Here is a 23,432-nt window from a genome sequence, read left to right on the forward strand (position 1 = left end):
CAGCTATTTGCTTCAATCGCAACATAGATTTTTCACTTGATAAGCATACAATGTTGAGATGTCAAGTTCAACATGAGCTGACACACACGAGGCACCTGCATGATCGTTTGACATTTACATCTTTGGAAGGTTTGGTTGTTGGCACTGACATATCTTCGTCTGAAATTTTGTAGTTGGATTACATCGACTAATCCACATCTATCCACTCCATTTAGTGTGTGCACATTATGGACTGCTTATATATACTCTATTATGTGTGTCAGTCACGTTATCTTCTTTGTAGACCTCTTTCGTTGTGTAAAAAAGGAAAAGTTTTAGCCTCACTTTGTGTAATCTCTTTTAGGGTTTGTGTGAGTGTGTGTGTGCTTGTAAGAGCTCAAGCTCTCTTCTCCCTTGTATTTTTTCATAGTATCAGAGCTTGGTTCATGCTAAGGGTTGAGCGGCAAGCAAAAGAAGCACAAGAAGTGGTAAGAGGGTAAGAGCTTCATCTACTCTTCTCCCTTTATGTCGGTTACTACACCTTAGTCGGGAGTTCTTCGGGATGCACCAATAAACAAGCTCCAATTGAGAAGCTTTCTTCATGGGAGAAAAGCTACAATGCAACTATATTGTCCATTAGACTGAATTTGTGGCTTGAAAACTTTTTCGAGCACATATTGACCTTCATTTTTCAGTTCGCAGGCGTTCATAGTGGGCATTGCGGGTAAGTTTTGATTCTTTACAGAACTCTGTTTTTGAAACTATAGGAAGGGCAATTAGTTGTGTAGACATTGTGTGTATTGCAAAGAGGTCTTAAAGTCGCCATTGGGTGTATATATGCAAATCGAGGTCACTATTTGTGACAGTTTGGGTATAGTATAGTATCGCTATAAAGAACACATTAAATTGTGCAAGTCAACAAGAGTGTTATTATTGGTAAATTTGTGTTATAGGCAAGATGTCGAATGATGGAATAAATTAGATTGTTGTAGAAGATTGAGAAGAACAACTTCCATGCTTGGAGATTTAGATTGACAAATTTCTTGATGGGAAAAGGTTACTTGGACTACATTGAAGGTGAACATGAGGAGGCACCAGAGATACCGGAGATTAATCCAACTATTTACAGATGTAAAAGAATTCAAGGATTGAAATCAAGGAGTAAGGAATTTTATGTATTGGTTTTTTATTAGTATGCAAGACACCATGATTGAGCATATTTAGGATGCTACGTCACCTAAGGAGGCATGGGACACCTTGGTGAAGTTATATAAAACCAACACCAAGGCATAAAACATTCAAATGAAGAATGAGATTCATATTGGCAAGAAGAAAAATATGTCTGTGAATAATTATATCTTGAAGATCAAGGGCATTGTGGAATTCTTTGCATCAATTGGTGTTTTTGTTGATGAAGATAAGGTGGAAGTTTGTTAAGACATCTATTCAAACTCGAGAGAACATTCTCAAGCTCACAGATTTGGTATCAATGCTGATCATTGAAGAGAAAAATTTGGGTGAAGGTCAACAGTTTTCACAAAACAAAAATAGTTCAGAATAACATGTCTTCTACATAAGTTCAGGTAGAGGTCGTGGACGTGGCCAAGGTGGTGGTTGAATAGGTAATTAGAATTATAGTCAGCAGTAACAACAATACCAAGATTCACAACAACACACAGGTGGAAGAGGCTAGTTTAGAGGGAGGGGGAGTCAAAGAAGTGGTAAAATTAAAAAAGATAACATAATGATACACGAGGTTGTTTTTATTATGATAAACCTAGACATGTGCAGGCAGATTGCTATAGGAAGCAAAGTGACACGTGAACTGAAAAAGTGCAATCAAACAACTAGCAAAAATAATGAGGATAATGAGAGGTTGTTTGTTATGCAACATGTAGTTAATGCTGTGTCTGGAAATGATGTAGCATGTAAAGATGATGTAAAGCATATTGATTCAGGTGCTTCGAACCACATGACAAGTCATGTGAGTGGTTCAAGGAAATGAAGAGTCTTGGAAAGACCAGGTTTTGTTGAAATAGAGGATGATATTGCTCATCCAATTGCTCATGTTTGAGATTTATCATTGTCTATGCAAGATGGTAAGGTGAAGTACCTTGTAGATGTACTTCATGTTTTGAACATTACAAAGAATATGGTTTCTGTTGGTCAGATGATTAAGCAGGGTTTGCAAGGTTGGTTTGATCCTAACGGTTGTTATGTAGAAGACTTTAAAGATAAGTACAGGTTGGTTGCAAAAGGCAACATAGTGGGAAGAATATTTTTATTGAATGTAAATATGTCTGAAGTGAGTGCTGCAATGTTTGCAAATGGTCCAGGAGTTGTTGCAGATACAGACGTTTGGCATAAGAGAATTGGCATATAAATGTGCAAAGAATGAAGTCTATGCAGACTTAAGAAATTGTGACAGAGTTGCCTAAGTTTAAGGTTGAAGATATGCAGAAAGTATTTGAAGCATGTCAATTTGGAAAGGAAACAAAGCATGTATTTCCACATGATAGAAATGTGAGCAGGAATGTACTGGATGTTGTGCATTCAGACGTATGGGATCCTATGAAGACTATGTCTATGGGTGGCTGCATGTACTATGAAACATTCATTGATGACCACACAACAAGGAAAGTATGGGTGTATTTCATGGAGAAGAGTGAAGTGTTCACTCATTTTCAGAATTTCAGGGTGATGGTGGTTGAAAAATAGACAGGAAAGCATGTGAAGTACTTAAGGTCAGATAGAGGGAGATAATACTTCTCTAATGAGTTCTTTGAATTCTTGTGAAAGAATGGCATTTAGAGATAATTTACATGTAGATACACTCCGCAGCAAAATGGAGTTGCTGAGTGGAAAAACAGGCACATTGTAGAGATAGCGCATGCATTGATGATGGTAGAGAATAATGTGCCGCATAGCTATTGGATTGAGGCTATGTCTATAGCAATTTATATCATGAACAGGACTCTTACTATAATCATATATAATGTAATGCCAGAGGAGAAGTTTATTGGTAGCTGGAAACCTAATTGTCTCACTTAAAAGTTTTTGGATGTATTGCGTATGTGCATATGCTAGATGAGTTGCGTACCAAGTTGGATTCAAAGGTAGAAAAATGTGTGTTTATTGGGTATTCCCTTGAGCAAAAGGGATATAGATGCTATAATCCTGCTACACGTGATTGAGGGTAAGTAAGGATGTTGTATTTGATGAGATGAGTACCTGGTATGTTGCAGAAAAAGATGTTGTTGGGGATGATATAAGTGCAAATGTGGTTTCACAAAATGCAAGTCAGCAATCACAATCATTGAGTGGACCAGGAGAGTCCTCATCCAGCGGTTCTGTTGATAGACCATGGAGTAGCAGGATGCATCATAATACCAGTCTTGGAAATGTAGTTGGTACATCACATAAAGGCAAAGAGAAAGTGGTTGAGCCCCTTGGTACATGTGCTTGATATTTCTGGAGGGCATTCTCTTGTTGATGGAGAGTCTAGTGGCTCAAAGATGAACCTTGATAAGGAACTTGGGATTCTAGTAATGAGGACACCTGGTGTGAAGAAGGCTATGGAAGCCATGAATGCAAAGTTATGAAGATCTGGAAGAGTCAAAAACCCTGTGCAGAGGTTGACTTATGATGGTTATATGGCACATCACTATGCTTATGTAACAAAAGTTATGCATATTGTAGAACCCACATGTTTTGATGAGGCTATTGAAATGTGTGTTGGGAGAAGGTTATGGATGAGGAGATGGATGCATTGTATGGAAATGAGACTTGGGATTTGGTGCCATTGCTTAAAGGCAAGAAAGCTATTGGTTGTAAGTGGGTGTATAAGGTGAAACATAACAATGATGGTAGCATAAGCAGGTACAAGGCTAGATTGGTAGCCAAAGGATATGCACAGACATATGGGATTGGTTATGAAGAGACATTTGCCTCGGTTACAAAGATAACTTTGAGAGACTTATGATTGCGGTGGCTATAGCTAAAGGCTAGTTTTTACATCAGATGGATGTAAAAAATGTGTTCTTGCATGGCGACTTGCAAGAAGAAATGTATATGGATGAGCCACCTGGTTTTGAGGATACAGGTTACCCAGAGTATGTATGTAAGCTTCGTAAGACATTGTATGGGCTGAAGCAAGCTCCACGAGCATGGCATGACAAGATTGTTGAGTATCTTGTCACTATTGGTTTTCAGATGCAGATGCAAATCACTCTTTGTATGTGTGCAAGAGTGATGAGGGTAGGGTGATCATCACCATATATGTAGATGATCTTATTGTTGGGGGTGACAACTTGGATGAGATTGAGGATGTGAAAAGTCTTCTTAAAAGGAAGGATATGGAGATCTACACTACTTTTTGGGAATTTAGGTCATTCGCACACCTAAGGATATTTGGTTGTCACATAGATGATATGTATTGGACATGTTGTCTAAGTATAGGATGAAAGATTTTAAGTCAATCTCGGTGCCATTAGATCAAAATGGTAGGCTTAGTGCGGATTCATATTATGTGTTAGAGGATCCCACTATGTACAGGAGGATTGTGGGGAGTTTGATCTATGTCATGATCAGCAGGCCAGATTTGAGTTACACTGTTGGCTTAGAGAGCCAATTTATGCAAGTTTCGCGCGCACAAACCACATCTTGACAGTGTGTGACGCACACTTCGGTATTTGAGGGCCATTGTTGATTATGCATTGTTTTAAGCAGCATGTGTACCATTGGAGCTATATTGGTACACAGATGCAGATTGGGTAGGCAGCATCTCAGACAAGAGATCTATCAGTGGATTTATGTTTCATTGGGGAGTACTGCTGTGACATGGAGTAGTAAGAAGCAGCCCACAGTTACCTTGTCGAGTATAGAGGTAGAGTACAAAGAAGAAGCGGTGGCAGCATGTGAGGTAGCTTGGGAGTACGCAAGCTACTTGTTGATTTGGGGTTGCATATTCAGAGAAAGGTTATCATATATTGTGATAATCTTAGCAGTATACAGTTGGTTAGGAGCCCAATTTTCCATGCGCAAACAAAACACATTGAGGTACATTACCACTTCATCAAGGAGAGAGTCTTTGCATGCGACATCCACTTGGCCTATGTCAACACACAGGATCAGGTCGTTGACATCTTCATGAAGGCCTTGGGAGCTGAGAAGCTCCGCAGATTTTGAGATATGCTTGGAGTTCATGAGCTGGAGTTGAGCTTGAGGGGGAGTGTTGAGATGTCAAGCTCAACATGACGTGACACTCACAAGGCACCTGCATGACCGTTCGATATTTATATCACATGTGGGTTTGGTAGCTGGCATCGACATATCTTTGCTAGAGATTCTATAGCTAGACTACATCTACTAGTCCACATCTACCCACTCCACTTAGTGTGTTCACATTATGGACCGCTTGTATATACTCTATTATGTGTGTTAGTCACTTTATCTTCTTTGTAGACCTCTTTTGTTGTGTTGTGAAGAAGAAGAAGAATTTTCAATCTCTCACCTTGTGTGTTCTCTTGTAGGGTTTGTGTGAGTGTGTGTGTGCTTTTAAGAGCTCAAGCTCTCTTGTCCCCTATATCTTTTCATACGAAACAATGGTACTTAGAGTGATAATGCATTTTTGGATGTTGAGCATGTATTATAGGTCGAAGGAATGAAGGAGGCACTATTGTTTTTGCTCTACATTGATCAAGGCTATGTAGGCGACCAATATGGAGGTTGAGGAGGCAACATGTCTTACCTTCTTACACTCCATCTCTAAGCCATAACCTTATTTTTGTACCATTGGTCCTTCACATGCATGACCAAAGCACATCAATCTTTTCCACCCCACCATCTGTGATGTGGTTTAAGTACTTCAGTGTAGGATGAAGTTCCAAAATGCATGAGCACAATACATCAGTCTTTTCAACCCCACGAGTGGCTTCAAGCCTATTCCAATCTTCTTTGTAATGTAGGCCAACTGATAAGTGCTCTGTGTAGCCAACAAGCTATCTCTTTTGTCATAAAGAAACTCTTCTTGTAGAGAAACACCTATTTGAGTTCTACAAAATTAATGTTCATCTCTCCATTCTTCTTGTTCTTGCATAACTGTTGTGTTATAGACAACTTGAATGGGAACTTTCCTTAATTACAAATCCCAATTTTTCCATCACCCTAACAAATGAACGACCACTGTATCCTATCATTAGCTTTCTCTAAGTCCAATTGCATCATAATGCATTTCTATCAAGTTTTAATGGCCACATCTCTACCCAATAATGCAACCAAAAAAATTATCATAAATAGACCTTCCTTTGATAAAGCTATGCTGTTTTTTTTAGTTAACCTCTTGCAACACAAGGGTGATTGTGAGGGCAACACCTTAGCTAGAATTTTATACATCATTGTTAATAAAGTGATAGGCCTCCAATTCCCAAACCTACTATAAGCAGTTTGTTTAGCGATGAGCTTCACAAGCCCTTCTTTAAAGACCTTGTCCCATAGACCCAATTTAAAAGCTTTCTTGCAGATATCCCCCACCACCTCTTTCAATGAAGGCTAGAAGGCTATGAATAACTTAATTGAAAGACCATCCCAACCTGGAGCTTTCTCTCTACCTAGGTTTATCAAATCACACCAACACTCATCAACCTAAAGATCTCTTTCTAGCCACTTAGCTTTCTCAGGGTGGTCCACCTTCTAACTCAGAAGATCTAGAAATCTATCTTCAGCTTGAAATCTCCTCATGGAGAAGTCCTCTTTCAGACGCAAGGTTGAGCCTAAAACTTAACCCATTTCAAAGCTAGTGACTTTGTATCATTCACAGGATTACCATCCTCATCCAAAATATTCCCCACAATCTCTCTATCACACTTATTCTTTGACAGTTTAAAAAGCCTATTATCAAGTTTTTTTTTTAATGCTGAATAGATTCCTTATAGCCCAATATTCATGTTCTCTATAGCATCTATCCTCCTCAGCTTTAATATTGACCTGACATTTAAAATACACTTCAGTGTCATCAGCATCCAGTCCTATAGTCTGCCTCTCAGCAACATATCTTCTAAACAAAGAAGACCACTTTCTTCTCTCACCTCTCCTTTCCTTAGCCCTCAATTTACCCACAGCTATAATGATCCCTTGCATCTCATTAGCAAGTTGCTTCCATGAGCCCTAAACTACCTTTCTCCTTTTTAATTTATTAATGGCTTCTTCACAAAGAGGGGGTCGTTCAAAAGTAGATTATTCACTCTCAATTTCCTTGTTGGAAAATGAGGCAAATCCATGTAAGACCCATCAGAGTAGGTGTAATGATGGTGAGAGAAAGATTGCACTCATAATGGAGTACCATATGCACTCATGATGGAGTACCACACGCACTGAAGGGAGTACCACCATAGCCATAGAAGCATAGAGCTCCAAGAAGTATGATTTCATTAGTCAAAAAGTGAGTTTTGCCCCTAGTCACCATATTCACTTATATACTTGTCCACCTTTCACTCTCATTAATGTTGGGCCTCCATATTTGCTCGGCCATATCCATGCCTGTGGGATCCCTTTAAGTCTAATTCCAATCCCGCTTCATTACAAACCATCCCCACCCAAAGGTTTCTTCCCTCGAAACCATGTATGGGATGTTGGGAATCTTCTTGGCTTCTCTCATGAATGCGGAAGTACATTTGTTACAAGTCCAAAAGTGTGTCACACAAGAGAGCTCTACATAGAGCTGTCCACTTATTTGATGTACGTATAGACTTTCCTCTATGATATCCAGAACCCACGGAGTCTTGCTGAACATTGATTGATGAGTGGTGAAGTAAACCAATGGCCCTCGCTGTCTATACAATAAATTTGCAGCAATGACACCTTTCATGCCATGATCCCTTTCCAGGCATATAGCTATCCAAAAACACCATACAGCTGTACTCAATTTTATGAAGACTCAAGCACAAGGTAATAGGTGTCCCACACCAAGTCCCCATCAATAATATTGACTTCCAGAAATGCCCTATTCAAAAGGAAACCCATCCGCTTCAAGTGGCATTGCATAGTATCCACTCGTGTCATATGGAAATCCATCCACTTCAAGTGGCAATGCATGCTGTCCACCCGGATCATATGGAAATGAATCCACATCAAGCCCCTTTCCATGTATACCGGGATCAAATGGGTATGAAACATCATGGTTGGAAGTGTCATCACCAACCAATGATCCGCCCCATCAAGGTCCACCCATGAATCAGTTCCATAACAACCCAAAGCATCATCATCATCATTACCCAAAGCATTTTCCTCATAGATGTCATCATATGGATCATAATAAATCACATTATTACTTTTATCCACAACATAATTTTGTGAATTCACATCATGTGCCACATCTTCATGGTTCGACCACAAATTCCTCATGCAATACAACACCATGAAGATCTTCGTAAGAGTTGTCTCGTTCATCAAGAAAAGTCTCATTGCATTCATCTTTATCCATACAACTCTCCTCAAGAAGAGATCCATGCATTTGGTTTTCATCGTCCCCATCAATACTTGCATCTTGATGGTTGTCCACCACTGGTTCATTTTCAGCCATCCATACATATATTGAAGCCACTTGACATCATTCATTAGCATCGCCTTCATCACTTAAAGTGTCCTCATAGCAATGGCTTCCAACAATAAGAGATGTGGATTGAAGTGAACTCCTAGTAGAAAGCCCATGTATAGACGGGGTAGGCTTGTAGAAGAGCTCCACTAACAACATGATCTCATTAAGAGCAATGTCATTGTCAATATTCGTGCTGCATTGGACCACTTGCAGCATGAACTCCTTTCCTAATTTTTGGACAAATCCACCTAGGATCTCCTTCTCCTCAATGTTAGGCACAAAGAAGTAAAGGTACCAATATTCCTCAGCATACTTAGGCAATGAATCCACATGTAATAATAGCATGCATTTTCCCTAGAGCTCCATTGCTCTTGAGTAGCCACAAAGTTTTGCTTTACTTCATAGGCTAGATTCACCTACTCCCACTTGTACACATGCATTACTTACAGCCACCATTGTCTAGCTTTGCCTCCAAATTTGCATGTCACTTGCTTCACTTTGTCCCCCTCATTGCATGGAAATTCACAAAAGTAGGCATCCCAATTGTGAATCCATTCCTTGATCTGTATACAAGTGACTCCTTCCCCAGCAAAGGAAAGTAAAGCTTCTACAAATGATTCACCATGCTTGAACCATAAGCTTCGACTAGGAGTAGAAATCATACGATCCACAAATTCATCCTTTGTCAAGGAATTTGCTAACTTGGAGTGTATGACCTCATCATACAACCGTGCATACCTATCTTTGTCATCTTCAGTGGAAATTATTGTTATTTCCCTTTGTTTTGACTCCATCCAATTTTGCTTATCCTTTTCTTCCTTTACATAGAGCTTTGACAATGGTGATTCAACATGAGAAACATCTTTTGGGTTCTTTTGAAGTGTTGTCTTCATATTTTGAGTGTTCCCATTTAAAGTTCCCACCTGAAATATAACATTTCCATGCCTACTTGTGCACTTTTGCCACACGAGTCGGAGCTGGGGACTTGCCGAACACCGTATGCGAGCCACGAATGGCTGCAAGCGTACAACTAGAAACTAGAAACTAGCAAGCTCAAACAGAAAGCAAAGGTGTGTCACTCACCGCTCAAACCGCCACCGTGAAGGATTCTCGCGTTGCAGTGAAGAAGGAGCCGCCGTCGTCGCTCTACCGCCTCGCCACTGCCGTGCCGCCACACAGTGCTCGATCGCTCTCTCTCTCTCTCTCTCTCACACACACACACATACGCAAGAGAAGGGGACCAAGAAGATAAGGCAAGGGCACACTTTGTATTCCACACGTTGAGAATGAGAGTTTTAGGGTTACATTCGACTCTTATAGGTGACTTAGCCGTTCACACATGGGCGCCCATACATGGTCGACCGATCCTAACCCTTATCCTACTGATATTCAAGGTGCGCCTCTCATCGTCATCGATCACCCAATCCCTTTATCCTTTACATATAGTGCCGACAAGCCCGGCCCATGACTCTGAATACTTACATGCCGTAAAACATAGTACGTCTCAATGTCCATCATAGGTTAACATGCCCCCTTTTCTGATGTAGATTCCGTCCTCGGAAGCTATGGTATGGTAAGCTCGATAGGGTTTGTTGTGGTAGACTGTCTGCAAAACAGGGAAGTAGAGTGAAAGTATGCCTGAATTCAAAAGATATAAAGTGTAATAAATTCAAGCATGTTAGACCACAATGGATGTTGCTATGAGAACTTAGTTTAAGGGGTCACATGAATGAGCTAGTGTAGCAAATTAACAGGAGTTTAAAATTATTGAAAGTAAATCAAGAGTTAGCAAGGTGTCGAAGGTTAATCAAGGTCTATAACTGGCCTAAGTCAAGGAAAATAACCAAGCTTAATAAATAAACAGATGACCACAATGTGTCTACTCTAAGAACAAGTTAATACCACGAGCCTAGGAACACAAGAAACATTAGAGTTACAAGAGCCTTTTGCCTTTATTTCTTTATGCACGTGACAATTTTTACACACAATGGCGACCTCCCTAAGGCAAAACTAACATTGATCCTGGTACCATGTTTAACATAAGGCATTCTCTAGGAATCTATTAGTTTACCTTAGGCAAGGCTACCCCCTACCAACCCCCAGGGCATCGGTCTGGAGTAGAATACTCCTCACCTACCAAGTGTCAATAAGGCGATAGGCCAACATTAGGGCACATAATAGACTTGCATTGCCATTTATTGTAGGCTTTTTTTTAAAATTTATTTCTTTTGATCTTCGCTCCTGAACTATAATGTGTTCTTACAAAGGGGTAAAAGCTATGTCCTAGAGGTCAACACACACATGGCCAGGTGTCAAACATTAAGATGGTTTGACCCTAGACCTAAGACAATCGTATTCCAGGGTTAAAGTCTAAAGACTACATGCATTCTCAAGACTATATCCAATAAGGTTAAACTCATTAAGGATTTATACTAACACGTCAGGCAACTTCAAAAACTAAGTAGTGCTTTGACAATTTCCATGTGGTCATGCATTATAGTTCATGCAATTAATTGAACAGTAAAAATTAAAGAGAGTGGGCATGGAAGAATTACACCTGAAATTGGAGATCTCCTTGATTTGATGAGACAGCTTACAATTTGATGTAGATATATTTTGATGAACGTTGCGGCAGTCTCAGGACTTGGAAGCGAACCCACCTCAAACTTTTCAACCTGTACAATCAACTAACAAGCACTATACCTCGAGAGGCACATTAGTTTTAAAAATTAAAGACTCGTTTAAGGACTCCACACTAGAAACAACTTGAAAACACTAACCTACCTACTAGTCACCACACTACTATTGAGGATATGGTAAGAGGATGTTGTAGAGTCCTGGCTCTAGCTCTAAGGCTAAGCCTATATTCGCATCATCCAAATAAATAAAGTCAGCCTCAGTAGTGCCATGAGTTTCATCCGTCCATTCATCGTCGTCAGATATATCGTTTTCGTTTTCCCATCCACAAAAACTCATCAAGAATGTAACCATGCAAGGATAGTCATCTTGTGGAAAAGGAAAGTCTTGGACTATCGGGGGATATGTCCTCTACGGAGTCTTGGGCTATCGGGGATATGTCCTCTACGGAGTAGGGGTCAGTCATGGTCAATAGGCATATTAGCCATTCTAATTCCTCAACATTTTTCTCTCTGGCTAGTACATCTATATGATCCAATTAGGTTTTAATTACAGGATAGCACATGTGAAATATCTGAGAAAGGTACAGATGATACCTCTCACCAAAGGAAGGAGTGGATGAAGTGTATGATGATCGTGCATCTGCCATATCTGTAAACACAGATATAGCATCAGTAGGTTAGGTCAATCTAGTTCCTGATTGTATACGGATATTTCTCCTCTTATTGTGCTCTTGCTCTATTTACTATTTTTTGCTTTTCTTTGCTTTTCTTTTCTTTTCTTTTCTGTGTATGAAGCTATATATATACATCCCCTTGAATTTGGCAATTACATGGTCAGGGGAGAAGGTTAGGGAGGAAGCAATAGAATGTCGAGCGTGAGTACATGCTCCCTCTTTCCTTGGGTAGATCATATTTTCTGCAATGATGTTGTAGCCTCTTGGAACCAATTTGTAAAGCAGGTCATAGGTGGTGATGTGGGCAGATAGCTTTTTATGACCCTTGTGGCCACATCAAATTGCAGAGATGGTAGTGTACGCTCCCATGAACGAATGGAGGAAATGGTTTCCGACGATACTTTTACAATTTGAGACATAGACTCATTGGTCTCTCATTGGGTGTTGCCAAGAGTAGGTGTAGAGCATGAAGAAACTTCTATATTAACGTGTGCCTGGCATGAGGAACTAGAAGCTTCATGTGGCTCCCCCCTTCCTGAGCTAGGTGGTATTATCGATATCATTTGGGAATCCAAACTAGATCTAGTTTACATTGAAATTCTTTGACTAATAACACTCTAGAGTTAATCTTCTTATGCTATCACTACCTTGGTTGCAATATATTTATGGGAATGTTACACATTATGATTGTTGATTTTTTATACCTTAAACTCCATATTAAATGGCACAATGTGATGTTGTCACCATACTAGACAACGGGTAGCAACAACGACCACCATTGATGTAGAAGATTTTTCATGTAGAAAATTGATCAATATCCTCATGCATGTCTCTTACAAGTTTTATTGTTACCAGTGCATGAGGATATGTGTAGAAAGGGGAAACCAGTGCTCTAGAACCCTCCCACACAAACATGCCAAATGCCTCTCTCTCACTATATTTGACTAACCACTCCATGCAAACTTGGAAAATTTTCCAAAACTATATATAACTCATAGCTTACTCCTATTAAAGATTTTCTTAATCTTCTTCTCAGCAGTTTTGCCCAACACTTAAATGTAGATTTGGACAATTGTCAAAATCTACCTACAATCCATACCTAGATCCTTTTGGGGTTTTGCATAATTCTCATATCACTATATTTGAACAACCATTAAATACATATTTGAACAATCCAAGTCTATCTACAATTCGTAGCTCACTCTTATTGGAGACTCTCCTAATGGTCCTCTCGCTAGACCTCATCTCCTTATTAGGGGCTTTCTTACTAGCAACCCTTATTAGTCATTTTTCTAATTCTTCTCTCATTATTTTCAATCAATAGTGTGGTGCGGAGCACTCTGTTACCTTTCCCTTACCACGGTCTTGAATTGTCGTTGGGGTGGCAACATTTGGTTTGCAAGGTTTTAGAGGTGATGTAGAGGGATTCAGCTTATGTTTTGGGACCCAAATCTGGTCATTCCCTTTGTAGTACCCTTGGGCTACTAATAATTTTTTAGGGATCCATCGTGATGTTACATTGCCCTTTCTCGGATGGGTAGCTGCTTTCCTTCTACGAGGCTTCTTGTCTGAACGAGATTGAGCAGTGAAAGTAGCTGTTAACGAAGCTTTTGGGACCCATTTGTATGTACTCTTTGGCATAGTAAGCGGAGCCTTGGAGACCACACTGCCTATTTCCACTCTTGGCATTAAAGCGTTAGAGGGGTGGCAAACAATCAAAGATGGTTTTGCCACTGGACTTTGTGATTTTTTGTTATCTAGCATTTTGTCCAGAGTTGATGACTTAGGTGCAGGATTTTGAGCAGTCAGACCGAGAGCGGGTTCTTGCGTTGTAATTCGCCTGGTTGCCCAATCAATATCACACTTGGTGGCTAACATCCATTTGTGCCCTAAGTTTACAGTCCCCTCCATGGTACCAGCAGGCATAACCAAAAAGCTTTGAATTACGGTCCCCTTGTCATAGGAAACCGGAGTGTGCAGAATTCCTGAGACAGGGGTTTTCTTCTTGTTGATTCCTTTAACTTGGATAGCACTCTTAGATAAAGGTGGTTTTCCAAGTTGACACCACACGCCATATGATAACAAATTGTGTTGAGCTCCTATATCCAATAATGCATTATACAGCACCTCCCCGTAAGGACTCTGTAACTCAATTGGGTATCTTAGAGGCGGGCCAGATTCCAGTGAATCCTCCTCTGCCTCCTGGAAAAATGCTTGCGTAATCCCCAAGTTGGCTTCTCGTTGGTGCCTAGTACGCTGTTGATATTCTTTAGCTTCAATTCTTGCTTGTATCTTCTTAAGCTCAGCTTGTTCTTTAGCTACCTTCTTCTGATGGATTGCATGTAACTCCTCTTGGCTCAGGTGGTCATAGTATCTTTTGAATTTACTCCCATTGAGGAATCCAATAGTTTCAACTCCGTCGAGAGTCTCCACTCGGATGGTACCTTGCGGGGTAATTTCACATACTCTATATGGTCCCTTACCAACATATTTGAGCTTCTTCTTTTCGTTACGCACTCCATACATCTCAGGACTGTATTCCCAACCTTGATGTCCTTGTCTTTCAGGTGGCGGTCAAACCATTTTTTCCTTCTATCCTTCTCCACAACGGCATTGTACACAGCCAATTGTCTTTCTTCGTTTAGCCGCTCAAGGATATACAAACGCTCTACTAAGGGATTACCATCCCAACCCTATTGCGTAGCAACACGAAGACTAGGAATGACAAATTCCCACGGCATGACTGCTTCTTGGCCATATACCATTTTGAATGGTGTGCAGTTAATAGCCACTTTGTACGCAGTATGATAGGCCCATAAAGCTGTCGTAAGCTTTAGATCCCAATCTATGCGATGAGCTTCAACTGTCTTTGTCAAAATAGAGATTAAGGTCTTGTTGGTACTCTCGGCTTAGCCATTCGCTTGTGGATAATAAGGGGTAGATTTATGATGGGGATCATAAAATTTGTTGTGAGCTCCTTAATCACTTCATTTATAAAATGCGTACCATTGTCGCTCACAAGTTCAAAAGGACAACCGAAGCGTGTGATTATATTTTCAAAGAGGAATTTGGCTGTTGTCCTCGCATCTGCCTTACGTGTCACTTTCGCTTCAGCCCATTTGGTCATATAGTCAGTGGCCACAATAATACAGCGAGATTATGTGTTGCGGGCCGCTGGGCTAATTGGACCTACAAAGTCTAAACCCCACTTTTCAAATGGTTGGTTTACTTTGATTGGATGTAGGGGCATCTGATCTTTCTACTACTATGGGGATAAGAACAAAGAGTAAAATTTTAGATTTGCTGGCTCTTAGTTGATGTTATAGTTTGTCTTACATGATAAAGATATCACAATCATTGCAAAGATGTGGCTAATGTGCATATATTGCTATCCTAGGTAGGGATCCCATTAGTATCAAGGGTGTGATAGTGTTATATAAGGCCACATGTTTAGTGCAGTAGCAAGTAAACTAGCAACAAAAAATGCTAGCCTCGTTCATGATTTTTCTATGCTTTCAAAATATGATGGTTCTGGCTTATCATATAGTCCTTGGTTTCAAAAGACAGGTGTCCTACATGATTTCATGTATGGCTGCAGTTGGAGTCCTATTCATGATGTATACTGCTATAGAAACAGCCTCAGCCCAATAGCTATGCGGCATATTCTTCTCTTCCATCAATGCTCGCGCAATCTCAGCAACGTGCCTGTTTTTCCGCTCAGCAACTCCATTTTGCTGCAGAGTGTATCTGCATAATGTAAACTGTCTCCGAATACCATTCTTCTTCAAAAATTCAGAGAACTCATTGGAGAAGTACTCTCCCCCTCTATCTGACCTTAGGCACTTTACTGAAATTCTCGCGAAACACATGTTTTCACCACTTAGAGTGTGTGGATTGGTGCATGTGTTAGTTTCTACAATCTAGCAATCTTGATCTTTTATGTTTAGCGAGGTCTTGAAGGCATGTCTTGAAGAGGTCTTTTATGTTTGAAAAGCTCTTGAAGGCATGTCTTGTGGGGTGACAGCAATCTCTTCTAGGTAATAGCGAAGCATAAAGTGTGTATCCTTGGACATGTATGGGACATGAGAGTCCCTATAGTGTCCATGTTGCTAAATTACATGGAGAAGTTACATGTAAAAAGTGCATGTGTAGTAGCTAGAAATAATGGTAGTGAGAGGATCGCGATCAGATCGGATTGCTATGTGTCAGGCATACGAAAGGTTAGTGGGTTAGTGGGGTGTTTAATCCATTCATGTAGGAGCATGCCCGCGGTACATCGACGGGTGGTCGACATCTTGTAAGTGGTCAACATCTTGGGCCTTGCATGGCGACAGCTTAGAGTGGATGGCTTCTTCGTGAGGATGAGGGGGCGAGTGGATGGGGGGACTAGGATCTGGAGGTGGAGGCGGAGATGAAGCGCAGAGGTGAGGATGTTGAGGCGAAGTGCGTCAAGAGGAAATGTTTTCCCGATTGGCTAAACGAAAGACTCTATAATCAGGTGAAGAGTAAGGTATGCTTGAAACTTATCCACGAGTTTATTAGAAGCCGAGTAGGTTTATTTTCAATGTGTAGCGTGTTCCTTTTCTGCCCGATCAAGCCTCCGTCGAAGGGCGATCCAGGAAACAGGTCCAAGAAAGCATTTTGCACAACTACTTTGTGTCTAAGATTTTCTATTTGGGGAAGGGTTTTTTCAATGTGCTGTTTATCAAAGGTCAGTCTATTTCTGAGTTATTTGCTAAGGGTCCCTTGTTTTTTGGGCAAAGGCCGGTGCATGTCTTTCCTTTTGATCCCTTGTTTGATGTCAATAACCCTTCATCTACTTCACATCTTGTCCCTTGTTTGATGTCAATAACCCTTCATCTACTTCACATCTTGTCCCTTCATTTTTTGGGGGATTTTCACACTAGCCCATCTTGCCCAGTTTTGCAGCTTGTTCGCATGTAGCTTTTGTCGTGCTCTTGTGCTTAAGTATTTTCACGGGTTCTTTTTTGGATTTTTGGTGCATTTGGGTAGTGTTCAGATGCTCACTTTTGGCCATTTGGTTTTCTGGGCTTTGACATGCACATTTTTTTACCAATTGAGCATATTGGTGTTTTTGCACATGCGGTGTGGAATTCTTGTGCACATTTGGGAGTGTTTCCACACATTCGGACATTGGTGGGATGACATGGGGATCCACTACTACCGCTACCTTGCCCATGATCACCGTGCTATCCACCATCATCATTGTCGACATCACTACGACTCCATCCCAGACACTGATTGTGCAGCATCGGCTCATACCCTATTACTCTGGCTCTATGCCTGTCATCTTGATTTTCCATTTCATGTGAGGAGATGCATATCATTTGCCGAGTTCATACATACATTTGGCACATAACAGCTTTGACCTCTAGATCCTTCTTTACACCGACATCATGTTATGATGACACATTGTATTTATGTCACATATGGATGTTTGACCTTCAGATGTTGTTGCCTAGCCAGTTTAGACACTTATTTGATGAGGAGGATGTCCGTGCCAAATGGTCTAGACATTCTACATATAGTGATTTTGTTGAGGATCTATGTGGTTATCTTTACATGGATGGTTCGACATTGCTTTCATGGGACAATGTATGTGGGTACTTGATCGAGTGCCCTACATTTGTGAGCAGAGACGAATATATACCTGAGGATGGGTATCATGTTGACATGTGTTCAATGGATGATGATGTGGATAGTGATGATGATCATCATGTTGATGATGATATTGTTGTCGACATATGTACACATGGTGATGGTCATGCACACACATGTGATGACATTGATGTATAACACCCACATACCTATGATGATGTATCATGCATACATACACATGATGATGTTGATGCATCGCACACACATACACATGATGATAGTGATATACCTACACATGTTGCCACTCACACATATGCACATGATGATGATGTATGTGATAGTGATAGTAGTGAGAGTGATGTGTGTGAGTCAGATCATGTGGGCATAATCTTGATGGGAGGGATGGCAGCAAGCATTACGAGCATTGTGATTGTTGTGATACGCCTATGTCTATTGTGCATGAGAGTAGTGATGAGTTCGTAGAGGTGAGACATCATAGGAGTATTAATATCGATCCTATTTTTAGCATATCTTATGACATTGACCTCGAGAGCTTTACATTTGATCTAGGTATTTCCTTAGATCCAGTGTTGTTGGAGATTGATTTACCATGGGATTTAGGTCATATAGGGATACCATTGATGGAGATTTTCTATATCTTTGGGGATGACCTTAGTGGCCTTGGAGATTCCATTGATAGTGTATCGGTTGATGCCACTTATCTCTCTTGTGTGGACACTTTATCAGTGCTTAGTGATGGTGATCTTTATGATGATCCAGCTTTTATCTTAGAGGGACACACACATATAGAGTGTCTTGCACATGCAGATATTGTGCATGTCTCGGATCATACTCATGCATACATTGATATGGAGGATCATGCCTTTGACTTTTGGAGTGGTGCTACATGTGATGGTGGCATGAGTTCACATTTGACTCTACATGAGGCCGACCTTGAGCTATGTTTATTTGGCTCCTACAGTCGACACGATCCTGTTTTGTTTGGGGCCAGGACATTTACTTTTGGATATAGTATATGTCATTTGGGATGCATGGTATTTGATTATATGGTGCATTATGTGGATTTACATACATCAAATCCAGATTCTCACGAGACCAGTCATTTAGACCATGGATTTAATGATATTTCTGGTGGTCATTTCACTTTGGATGAGGAGCTTGGATATTTTCACAATGCATCTGGATTAAGAAAATTCCAAAAATGATTAATCTCCTAATCAAAGCATCAAGATCCATGCCAAGAGCTCGGATACCACAGCAAGATAGTGGCCCACTCAATACTTGGAGTAGACAATAAGGGTGTAGGTCCCCATCGTAGCATCTCGAAGGGAGAATCTCACCATGGAAGCTTGCTCTAGGCAAGAAGACAACCAAATGGTCATATGTATCAAAAGATATCAGAAGGTATCAAAGGGTACACTATCCTAGGGCTGGTGCCTTTTATAGTCCCAAGGCCCCCATATGCCCTACACAACATATGTGCAAATGTCCCTAAGCCCCATGTGCCTAGGCCCATCCCTCATATGTATGTGCTCACTAAAATCCCTTCATTACAAAAGGCATTATAGTATTTAATCAAGGTATGAGAGGGGGGAAGATTTTGTGTGACTACTTATGTGTTTGACTAGCTCCTTGACTTTATACTCTATGCCAAGAGTTCGAAAGGCATTACAATATTCAATCAAGGTATTAGATGGGGAAGAATTTGTATGACTGCACCTCTGATTACTTTTTGGCTCCTTCCATTCTTTCTCCATCTTTTAGTTAGGGGCAGCTTTGAGGGGTTCTACGTTCTCGTCCTCCAAAGTGACCTTTGTTTAGAGAGGTCTGACACTACTAGAGTGTACTGGAGTAAGTGTTGTAATCTCCCATAATAGCCGCAAGACTAGTAGATTCGACTTTAGTTTTGATTGTGTCTTCAGACTTAGGGATATGAGCCTTTCTCTTCGGTTGGCAACGGCATGAAGCTTTTTAAAAAATAAAAATAAAAAAAGAAAACGTTTTAAAGATACGGTTCGGAAGGTTATAAAATTCCGAAGGTTGAAATTCCACTGCTCGGTCGGATACGTGTGTCCATGGACACCTATGATAAAACAGCGCCAACGCCTCGCTAGCTTCCAGGGACGATGTGGCTGGAGACCCAAGCTGCCGGGGCAGTAGCCTACATATAAGCGAGTAGAGTAGGTATACGTAACGATGATGGGTCACACAAGGCACTTTTGTTCATTCCCTATATAGGAAAAAAAAAGGCTTCACTATATAATTCCCTAGATATAAATGAACATATCTAGGAAAAGTGCAAACTAGAGAAAATGAAACACTTTACTAGATAGGTTAACTAGGAAATATAGTGCATAGATTTCTCTATATAGGAAAATTTTCCTACATAGAGATATTTTCCTATGTAGGAAAATTTCCCTATACAGAGAAAGGAAAATTTGCCTACATAGGGAAAAAATCCTATGTAGGAAAATCTATGCGTTACGTTCCCTAGTTAGTCTATCTAGGAAAGTGTTCTATTTTCCCTAGTTTGCACTTTCCCTAGATATCCTTCTTTGTACCCAAGAAATCATATAGTGAATACATTGTCTCCATATGCTAAGAATAGAGTAGCATATCTCCAACTGTGTAGCTACTTGTTTGGGTATTCTCGTCTATGCAAGATAGTTTTCTCTCAACCTTTGCCTAGTTACACTAATAGTTCGACACACATCAGCCAAGATGCCATCATTTCCACCCTCTTGATCTTGGCTCTTCACATATTCCATCAGGTAGGCATGGTTTTCTATGTGCTCACATTGATGGCTACCACATGCACAAATTGTGCTTTTATCAATATTATATTCGTGAGATAAGGTACCCATAGGCTTTTTATCTCAATAGAGAACGATCGAGTGATGGCGGTCTATGTGTGTAACAAAGGGACAGCCATGGTACCCATAAAGAGGAAATAGAGAGGGAGAACTAGGTGGGCCTAGCCAAGGCAGCTAAGCCAACCCCAGCCAGTCCTTGTGGCTAGGCCCATAGAGCCACTAAAGCATAGTCAAAGAGCTACTGCTATTGTGCACACAAGCGCAGGCCCATTATGGGCTTGGAGGCGGCCATAGAAAGAGTACTTGGGCCTTGTTTTTATAGAATGGCTCCTATCTGTTGCATTGAGGTTTGTGAAGAGGCTACTCCTACTAAAGCTATTTGACTGCAGCACTCTTCCTTCCTAAGCAAACCCATCTTTTCTTGTTGAGACAACCCCTCTATTATGCCCACAAGCCTTGCTCATGCTGCACTCCAAGGTACCCACCTGTGCATGCTGCCCATGAAAAACATGCATATATACACACATAAATATCTACCTACCACATACGCATGTAGAAATACCCACCCACCCACTCACACATATGCATGCATACTAAGGAAGCAATTAATTCATACATTTGTGCATACTAAGCAAGCAATTTATAAATACATACATGATATGTCCAAAACAATGGACTAAATGCTACAGAGATATCGAAAAGAATTGAGTCTTAAGGTATCAAGATTGAATGCCACAGAGACATCATGTCCTCTTCTTAACCTGGCCTTGATTTACATGTCTACTCCTTTGCCTCAAATCTGAATTTCTTGCTTCATTCTGCAAACAACCCAAAAAGCGAGTTAAGTGTAAATTCAAGCCCAAAATGTAGGCATACAGGATCCCCCATGATGCTACTCTTTTTGCGATGATGACACTAGCCAAAGACTTTCAAGAATGGCGACAAGTTTGAACTGACCTGTGTGCAACTGTTCCTTTATTTTGGAGGATATCTTCATCTTCCTTTTCATATATCAAGCGTCTGTTTTGATACAGCTTTCCTTTTTCTTGAATGTATTTATGGGCTACTGTTTTCCAATAGAACAGCATTGTTAAAACCCACCATCTTTTGAGTTGTTGCATGTTCAACAACTCTTGCTTGTCAAAATCTTGCATAAACTCTATCTACCAAACTTGGCCACTACATCAAATTCATCCTCCGCCTGAAGGAACTCTTCTTAAACTGTCTCTCGAAATCTGCCCAAGTACTACGTTTGTTTTGCAACTTCCGCCACCAAGTCAAAGCCTTCTCCTTAAAGAGACCTCGAACCAAACCATCTGGATCTTCCGGGCATCTGGAAAAGGATGAAACTCAAAGTGAACATTCCATCGATTCAGCAAGGAGTCAACAACCTCCTGAGTCCGCTCCTTCTTCTTCTCCCCCCCCAAAGACATCCCCGGGGTGAAAGAGGATGCTGTGATGACACTGATGTTGAAGTAGTACCAACAACCGCCTTCTACAGGAGAGAGAGCGTCTCCCTCACAGCCAAGATCTGTGCCCAAATATTGGTTAACTGGCGGTCAAGATATGTGTTGGCCTCCTGTTCAAAGTCATCTCCCCTTTCCGGTGCATGGCCCTCTTCCACAAGGTGGTCATCCTCATGATCTAACACATCATCAACAAAGCATAGAGCATCTGTAATTGCACAAAAAAGAAGGTAGTATGCTGTCCTAGTCAAGTAAAAGTGTCCAAATCTCCCAAAAACTATGGAGAATTGCAGGTTGCTAACGCTTGCTATGCATGATGATGGAGAGAAGAATAAACTTGCTCTTTATATGTAGGCTGAGTATGCTTTTGTTTTTTTTTGTTTCTAAATCTTTCTTACTTTTGAGTTTCATTAGAAAAAAAAAAACTTCTACTTATATGCTTTTTTTTAATGGCCTCCCCAGCCTTTTTGGTCAAAAACAACACGTTATTCAGGCCATGTGCTTTTTTGTTTTAAAAAATGATCAGCTGATTGAACAATGAATAAAAAACACAGGTTTGAAGAAAAAACAGCACACCATCTTCTCCCTCTCTCTGCCGACTAAAGCTAAACTGCCACCTCCTATGTAGGTTTCCGTGGCTCTCTTGTGCACCTACCTGATCCTCCACACACATGCCTATTCTATGTGACTGTAGGCTGCATGCTTACAGTCCTACATAGGGTACATATGGTCTTGTGCAGGAGAAGCAAACATACACATAAGCCATGGGCTTCTCAAGCAAGAGAGATGTCTACACATGGGTCTCAACACAAAATCCATGACCCTAGTTCTTGCGTATCCAGAATTCAGCATACTCCCTCGTCCTCACAATTCCCTCTTACCCTGTGATTCATACGCAACAGAAGACCATAAAAGCACCAACACCCAAACCATAAAAACAACATCAAAAAGAATACCTAGGCTTCACGATCGGTTTGCCAACGGATCGAAGCTGGGAATTGCCGTGAATTTGATCCGGCAGCAGCAGCAAGCAACGTTGGACCTCCGCCATCGAGCTCCAACGGCAACAGGCTTCACACGCCGGTCGCAAGGCTGAGCAAGGGACGGCCATGGCGAGAGGCGGGAGACAGCTGGTCGTCGAAGAAGGCGACCGAGATTTACTGGCTAGGGTTTTTTTTTGGTTGAAAGGGTCCTTTTTTGGTTGTGTTGTTTATATGGAAGATCGATGATGGCCTTACCTCTAGCCTATGCTAAGAGTGATATTGATACACCACCATATACGTTAGTGGAGGTGTAAAACAAAATAAGGGAGTAAAAAGTGTTATAATATAGCTTATATTATATAATAAAGGAGTAAAAAGTGTTGTAATTAAAGATACTAAAATTTAAATATAGCTCATATTATATAATTCATATAGCTCACAAGATAGATTATCAAATTGATATTGGAGCATACTATTGATCTTTTTAAAAGCTATAAAGTATGATAGCTCATAAGAGCTCTTTATATAACTAGTCTTATGTGAAATCTTCCAATCCCTAAATATTAGATCAAAAGAGGTAATGTTTTAGGTATGATCATACAATATCTTAATATTAATCATCTTAGGCCTTAAATCATGAGCCTG

General features: G+C 40.6%; 1 protein-coding gene across 1 annotated transcript in view; it reads left to right on the plus strand.

Annotated features, from left to right (window-relative positions):
* Positions 1 to 23,432, plus strand: part of LOC147611307 (expansin-A2-like) — a 67,124-nt gene that overhangs the window by 38,253 nt on the left and 5,439 nt on the right. The window lies entirely within an intron of this gene.

Source organism: Cibotium barometz, chromosome 47 (genome assembly GCF_041138505.1).
Source record: "Cibotium barometz isolate CiBa-2024 chromosome 47, ASM4113850v1, whole genome shotgun sequence".
In the NCBI taxonomy this organism is placed as follows: domain Eukaryota; kingdom Viridiplantae; phylum Streptophyta; class Polypodiopsida; order Cyatheales; family Cibotiaceae; genus Cibotium; species Cibotium barometz.